Raw genomic sequence first — 7,895 nt, forward strand, 5'->3', positions numbered from 1 at the left:
TGTCCTTCTTCTATTTCTTATGAAAAATGATGTTTGAGCACATAATTACTTTCTTCTTCGCATTTGCTTGTTCTATTTCTTATTGCATGTGGTACAACTGCCCAATAGCCATATTTTACATATGTTTATTTTTGGGGTAAATCCTCAACTTACATATGGCAAAAAAACGGCTTTAACCAACTCATGTGTGGTCCATGTCTAAACCGGGGCTAGCATTTTGCCTAATGGTGTGTTGCCACACACATTTAAACTGTCGTAATCATCCATGCCTTGTGTAAAATTGTTGCACCTTGCTGCCACATTGTGGACCCCGATCCGAGGAGGACGGTGAGGGAACGAGTCCCTGACATCCTCTGGATCATCCACAATGTGAAGGAGAGCTCTACCAAGGAACTCTCGAAACTACTGCCACCCTCACAGCATAGCATGAGTGGCGATATAAAAAGAAAGAGATACATCCTGATCCGGAGCCAGGGCTCGAAACCGAGACATACATAAAATAAACTCAGAGTCGTCATCCATGGATGCGCCATGGAACCAAAACAAATGCTCTGTTTGCAATGGATAACCAGAGATACAAAAGGTCCGTGCCTGATGACGAATGGAGAAGGTCCGAAGAGCGCCCCCAATTCGCCCGAGTGCGAACACTTGGTCTCTTATGCCATTTATTATTAACCTTGAAGAGTTTTTAGGTGAAAATCATGTGAAATGGGAACAATCATCAGGAGTCGTCTACCTAAGCATGCATTTTCTGAGAATACAAATAATAAGCACACACAAAATAAAATAAAAGATGTGCCACCTAAAGATCACTAGGTTATGAGTGACATGCCTAACTGGTGTCTAAGTTCTGGTGGACAAACGCATGCATGCTACGGCTAAAGGTATAAGGTCTGCACAAGAAAGTAAGAAAACACAACAAAATATACTATATAACAACACAACAAATCCTAAGACTCTAAACGATTTAGCCCGAGTCCTCGGATGGTCTGGTATTCATCCAAAGAAGCCTACGTATCCCCGCCTCCACGAGAATCAAGGCAACGTAGTTCTTCGCGCCTATTCTAAGCTAGGATGCCTAAGACACCTAGACCTCTATCTTAGACTTGATCTAAAAGACCGGACTAATTATTAAAGCTTCTTGAACAATTATTTAAATTCCAGTGAATTGTAGATTTTAGGACACCCTATATGCCCTAACTAAATGCAGGTTAGCCCTAAGCTAATGCAGGTGGTTCCTACAACCTATGTGTAACTAGGCTGTGCGTCCTAAGGAAAACAATGGGATCACTAGTGCATCCTAAACCTAGTCATCAGTCGGCGATGTGAATCGCCAACTGACCGGACGGAGGCGTAACAAACCCCTAACTCTAACACAAACACAAACAAACCACACAACACATCAAAGACAAACTCATAACATTAAAACTCTCTATCTAGGACAAAGTCCTAACTCCAGAGGAAGATCTTTTCGAAAAACAATGTTTTGGAAGATTTTTATATATTTTTTTAAAAGGGTTAAAATATTTATTTACAAAGTTTGGCTGGACTTGGGATAAAGATCCCAAACTGCACTACGTACCTCGTGAAAGAGGATCAAGCCAACGTTGTTCGAAACGAACTCTCCTAACTAAAACCTAACACTTCAAATGATTTCACGGTTTTAATGTTTTTCAAATGTTTTTTGATATTTTTTAAAGTTTTCAAATGTTTTTGAATTTCAAATTTCTAATGTTTTTGGATTTTAAAGCTTTTCCAATGCTCTGAACCTTTAAATGTTTTCAATCTTAAAGGGAACACGCAAGTAACACCACAAACTAGGGCAAAGCCCTAAATCTAAAGGGGGAAACCCCAAATAAGCAACTGGCGTCTCAAAGAGACAAACCACAACAAGAAAGATAGTGCCCCAAGAACAGAGAAAACAATCTAAGATCTCAAGCAGGGAAGGCTCTAACATGAGGCTAGGTAAGCCTCCTAAAGGAGAAACTTTCTATATGAGACAAGGCTTGTCTCTGAGATACAAATGACGTAAGCAAGGGCTCTGATGAGACTGGGTAAGTCTCCTATATACAAGGGAGGGGTATGCTACTTAGACTGAGCAAGTCCCCTAAGGATGGGCTTGGGCTAGCGCCTTCATCGCTCCCAAGGCAATGAAGGGGGCTACTATGTCTAATGGTATATAAAAGGCTAGACTGACCCACTAAATAAAAGAGGGGACTGCTACTAAGACTAAACAAGCCCCCCAAAAGAAATGGGCTTAAGAATGCATAAAACCGGAGCTAAACTACATGACAGATTTGTGCTAACAGTGGCTGAACCAAGGGTTCACATTGGGACAGATTTCAGGTATTTCAAGACAATTTAGACAAGAGAATAGATTGATGGAGGATACACAAAATTTCAAACATATAAACCCAAACGGATACAAGGATGTACACGTACACACCTGTACATGAAGGCCAAGGGTTGGCCCAAGAGGTTGTCGTAATCGAACACGGTGTGATAGACTCCCATGAAGACATCACCCAAGATCCAGATAGGACCACGGGGAGGTGGTACATCCAAAGCAGTAAATCCACTAATACACTGAGCTGCAGGTCCCTCGCCCACTTTAAGGATGTACTGCTCTGGGGTGAGGTCAAATGTTTTGCCCCCAATGGTGAAAGAAACACCGGGCAGGGAAGAAAGAACACTGCAGTCGACAGCTGATTCTCCCATTGGATTAGGCAGTCGGTCGCAAAGCTCATTGATGTAGTTCAATATAAGATCCTGTGTCTTATTCTGCCTAAGCTGATTCTGAATCCATACAACCGTCATCTCACAAGCAGAGCACATTGGATCGCCCACACCAACGGATTTGCCCTTACCGCCCTTATTCACAACGCTCTCGATTCCAATACTAACACTTTGGGTTCCATCAAAAGCGCACAAACTAATCTGAGAGCGGATTTTTCTCGGATTTGCCTCACTCAACAACATTTCCATTATCAGTTCACCATATTGTGACACTACACTTTTGCACTCTCGGCTAACAATTCCAGCAGCTCCAACGGCATGATCGATTTCAGTAATAACAGTTGTAGGACCTGCAATCAAAGAAGCTCCAGAATCTGCAATTGCCGAACAACCTTCTGCACAGAATCCAGTTGTTTGACCACCAACTAGGACATCTCCCATGTCAAATTGCCAGTAACCTTTCTGGGTCACAGGAACATAAGAGTAATATAACTAGGAAAAACACCACTCTATTTTGATCATTGCATTGAACCAGCCTTACCTTCTCATTTCATTAAAAAATGAGGGGAGAAAAGCAACTAAATCAATGGTCATTGCAATTCCCAGTCATAACTTCAAGGAGCCAATAAAAAAAAGCAATGAAAACTGGTTTTGAAATGAAAGAAAGCTACCTTGACATCCAACAAAGTAGATAAAGGCAACAATGGCAATTGAATTTGCATAACACCTCAACCTATATTAGAAGAGAAGATTAAGAGGGTCACCTGCAGATGGGTTCTAGATCCTAAATTTCGTTGTCAGAATTTTCGGATGAACAAGACATCGACTGCGCTGTTTGCATGATGGTCCTTCTCTCACAGCCCAAGAAACCCTTCTCGATCAAACACCCTCACTCAACAGTGAGATCAATTGGATCCAAAGTGGACGGCCAGATCCGATCGAAATTCCATAAAGGGAAATACCACCGAGGGGAAGAAGATTAAAGAGGGATTTGACTTAGGAAAATGGGGGATTGGGTTCTAATAAGATGGGGTTTGAGGAGGTAAAACTGGTGGCTGGATTGGAGAAGAAAATGGAGGGTCATGTATGGAAGGAGGGTGGTGATTGGGACGGCTCAGATTCCGGTGGCTTGTGGTGGCCGGCGGCAATGGGGTTACCGGATTCCGGTGACTTGTGGCCGGAATTAATGGGGATAAACTCAGAGGGTGGTGAATGGGTTTGGATGAAAATGGGGAGGGATTTACAGAGACTAGGGGTCGTGGCTGAGATGTGTTTGGGTTCAAGAAAAGGGGTGATTGAGGGGGAGAGGGAGGTGGTTGGAAATGAAAATGGTGGAAAGGGGAGTTAGAGAAGAAGAAGGTGGTGGTAGGGCCGGTGGTCGGAGGTGGCACGGAGAAGATGGGAACAATTGGATTTTGGGGTTGAAGAAAACAAAGGGGTTTGGGATATTGGGTTTTAGAGAAGAAGATGATGGTGGAGGTCTTGAAGTTGAAGGTGGCGGTGATAGGTGGAGCTCGATGGTAGAGATGAGGAAGTGGTGGTGGGGCTCGGATTTGCGATGGCCAGCCGGAGAGATGGCCGAAGATGGCAGCTCTTTTTCCTTCTCCCTCTCTGCAAATTTTCATTTTTCCTACTTTCTCTAGAAAATGGGTTGAATCCCCTAAAAACCCTAATTCGTTTGGGTTTTAAAGGAAAATGGGAAATCATATATGCAGACCCCCTCTTCTTTATTTAAACACCCCCCCTCTAGGGTAATCTTTGACAACTTTTAACTTGCAGGGGTGGCCTAAGTAGAAAACAGGGGGAAGAAAATTTGTGCAAAATATCTTCTCCTCCTTTGATCCTAGCCTTTCAAATTGCCTTTATCAGTGAAGGGCTGAGATCAAAAGCTCTCTAACCACCCAAGATTCCCCTAACCAATTTTGTTACACACTAATCCTTATACCCCCATTATCCCCCTGGACAGCCTACCACAGCAAATTTGAACTGGCTTTTCAGGTTCCAGGGCACTCCTATTTCTGGCTGAATCGCCACCCTTATTCCTACACCACGCTTTGCTACAAACCTCGCTCGTTTGCTAGGCAAACCGCGACGAATTTGGACGAAAATTTACGGGGACCTAAATGAGACCCTAACCTATTCTAGGAATAAATTTGGGACATTAAACACTAGTTTGATAGGGTTTCTATCCTAACGACTCTATTGGGGTTCGGTCAAAATGGGGTGTCTACAGATGCCCCTCTTTGGCAGAGCGTATGCAACACGCGAATGGCAAAGCTGAACAGACAATACATTTTGATCGACCCGAAAAGAAAGCAAAGCAAATTTTTGGGTTTTGATTTTGAAACACAAAGGTAAACCGGCCAAAAGACTCTTAACAAAACTCTAAAACTGCAAGCAATAGGGAAATAGTCTCTCTCTGACCCTTAACTCTACAATTGTTACATCTCAATGAGATGACCTCTCTTGAAACTCTTAACTTGACAAAACATATAATACTAGTGAAACTACTTTCCACCTCAACCATTCAAAACAATGGGGAAACTGCTTTCAAACAAGCATTCTAAATCAAAAGAAACTACTTTTCTCTCAAACAAACAAAACCAAAAGGAAATTACTTTTCCGACAAACATCATAAACACGAGAAACTACTTTTCTCCAAAAATCTCTATCTCTGAGAAACTACTTTTCTCCAAAAACTCTATATACCTGAGAAACTGCTTTTCTCCAAATACTCTATATACCTGAGAAACTACTTTTCTCCAAAACTCTGCCTTTGAGAAACTACTTTTCTCCTCCAAAATCTTCAAATAATTGAGAAACTACTTTTCTCCTCAAAACTCTATCTTTGAGAAACTACTTTTCTCTTCAAAAACTCTATCTTTGAGAAACTACTTTTCTCTTCAAAAACTCTATCTTTGAGAAACTACTTTTCTCTTCCAAAATCTTCAAATCAAAGGGGAAACTACTTTTCGCCCAAACTTTTAAATCATGGGGAAACTACTTCTCGCCCAAACTTTTAAAATATGGGGAAACTACTTCTCGCCCAATCTTCTAATCAACGGGGAAACTACTTTTCGCCCAAACTTTCAAATCATGGGGAAACTACTTCTCGCCCAATCTTCCAAATCAAAGGGGAAACTACTTCTCGCCCAATCTCAAAATCAAAGGGGAAACTACTTCTCGCCCAATCTAAAAATCAACGCGGAAACTACTTTTCGCCCGGCGATAGCTATACAGACCATTGCTGAAAATCCATCTGTTTAGCTATCCGGGTAACTCTGACTCCTCTCTTTCAAGGTAGCGAATCACCCAAGATTTATATGGTCCTGCCAAACAGTTCCATATAAATCCACGCAGATATACCTGACTCCTAACTCGTTAGGTAGCGGTGCATTGCGAAGCGATGATTAAGCAAGTTACTACTTGACATTTCATTGCTAATCATCTGGGTATTCAAATATTTGAGGAAACTACTTCTTGCCCAAACATTCAATACCAAGGCGAAACTACTGTTCACCAAACAAAAAATAAACAGACCACTACTTGGCACCTCACCAAACAAAAAATAAACAGGCCACTACTTGGCACCTCACCAAACATCAAAAGATTTCATTCTTTTTCTGAAAAAAAAATGCCCCTTGTTTGGGTTTAACAAAGAAAGAGATTTTTTTGGGCCCAAAGGACTTGCATGATTAGATAGGTTTATCGATCTTATATCAAGTTCATTGATAGCATAGCTATCTCCTGCCGAGAATAAATGGGAGTGCATGATCATTGCTGAAGACCAGACTCGAAAAACTTGATGGGATTTTTGGATATTGACTCTTTTAAAAAGAGGAAAAGCATTCTGCTAAGATTTGAAAACTGCAAAAGCAGGAATTCTAGACTCCGTTGGGTACTAGATTTTCTGTAACATTGACTCTTTCAAAGAATGAGTTCAATTGATGAATTTGATTCAAGAAAGCGTTCAAGCTTCTTTTGCTTCTATTTGCCGAAAATATTTATCTCAATTATCTTGTATTTGATGTCTTTCATGACGCAAGTCATAAATGATGCCCCTAGTATGATGTTCTTCCATGACAGGATTCATAAGAGAGTAAAATCAGGACAGGCAAGAAAACTTGAGCTTGCATGGGTTCTTTCTTTGGTATATAAGCAAAAGGATATCCACAATGGATGAGTCTGAGAATTTTTTTCTTTCATTGCTCACTACTTGAGGCTTTGATGTCTCTGGCAAGTTTGAACAAAATGTCTCTTGTCCTTTCCTTGATTTCTAAACCAGGATCCGCTTTGAATTCTCTTTACATTTCAAAAGGTGTACTCTCGCTCTTCCAGTGCCAAACACTTCGGACATTGAGAGAAAAAAATGATAAAAATAAGAAAAAGACTTCCAATGACTCAATCAAAGAAGACTCAGATTACTCAAGGGACTTGACTCACTTTTGATTCACCCTTAGATAAAATGTGTCATTTTATTGTGGTAAGGCTAGCCACTCTTAGAGTACTCTCTAAAACCATGTCAAGTGGATCTAATTTTCTCCATCAGGATTCCGTCATGGTTATTACCCCCTTCGGATTGCTCAGTCTTAATGCCCCTAGTTTAAAAGGATATCAAAGTAAGTCTTCTCGACACTACTCGGATTTCAGGGTCCTGCCCTGTGTGAAGACTACTTCTCCATCTCCTTGATTTCTCTCTTCAAAAGAAGTAAAAACTAATGCCGACCACTTGTCTCAACTTTTGCTTGTTTCACCAGAAAGACTTTCTAGGAAGGCTTGGGATCAAAAGGGTGGGATATTTAAAGTTCAAACGATTTGGACCGAATCTGGTCTAGCCAGACTACCTACGTACCCCAAAAATGGAGGATCAGATCCGCATAGTTCGCTTTAGGGTTTTTCAAAGAATGGTTTAGCACTTAGCTTCAAAATTTGAAAGGGATTTTATCCCAAGGTTTGACCAAACCTGAATAAATCAGGTTGCTTACGTACACCTGAAGAAATGGGGATCAGGTCCGACGTAGTTCGGGTGCATAAATGCCCCGGGTTTATAATGTGTTTGAAAAGAAATGGTTTCATTTTTACTTTAGGCCCAAAGGGTTTACAAAAAGATTTTTAAACGTTGGGATTTTGGCCATAAAAGTTCAAACGTCCAAGGATGG

At 41.2% G+C, this 7,895-nt stretch overlaps 1 pseudogene; it reads right to left on the bottom strand.

Annotated features, from left to right (window-relative positions):
* LOC143885907 (aspartic proteinase A1 pseudogene) overlaps positions 1-3,215 on the bottom strand; it is a 47,591-nt pseudogene extending 44,376 nt beyond the window's left edge.
* Between the last annotated feature and the right edge of the window lie 4,680 nt (positions 3,216-7,895).

Source organism: Tasmannia lanceolata, unplaced genomic scaffold (assembly GCF_043159265.1).
Source record: "Tasmannia lanceolata isolate RefF3 unplaced genomic scaffold, GAP_Taslan_0.1 ptg000011l, whole genome shotgun sequence".
In the NCBI taxonomy this organism is placed as follows: Eukaryota; Viridiplantae; Streptophyta; class Magnoliopsida; order Canellales; family Winteraceae; genus Tasmannia; species Tasmannia lanceolata.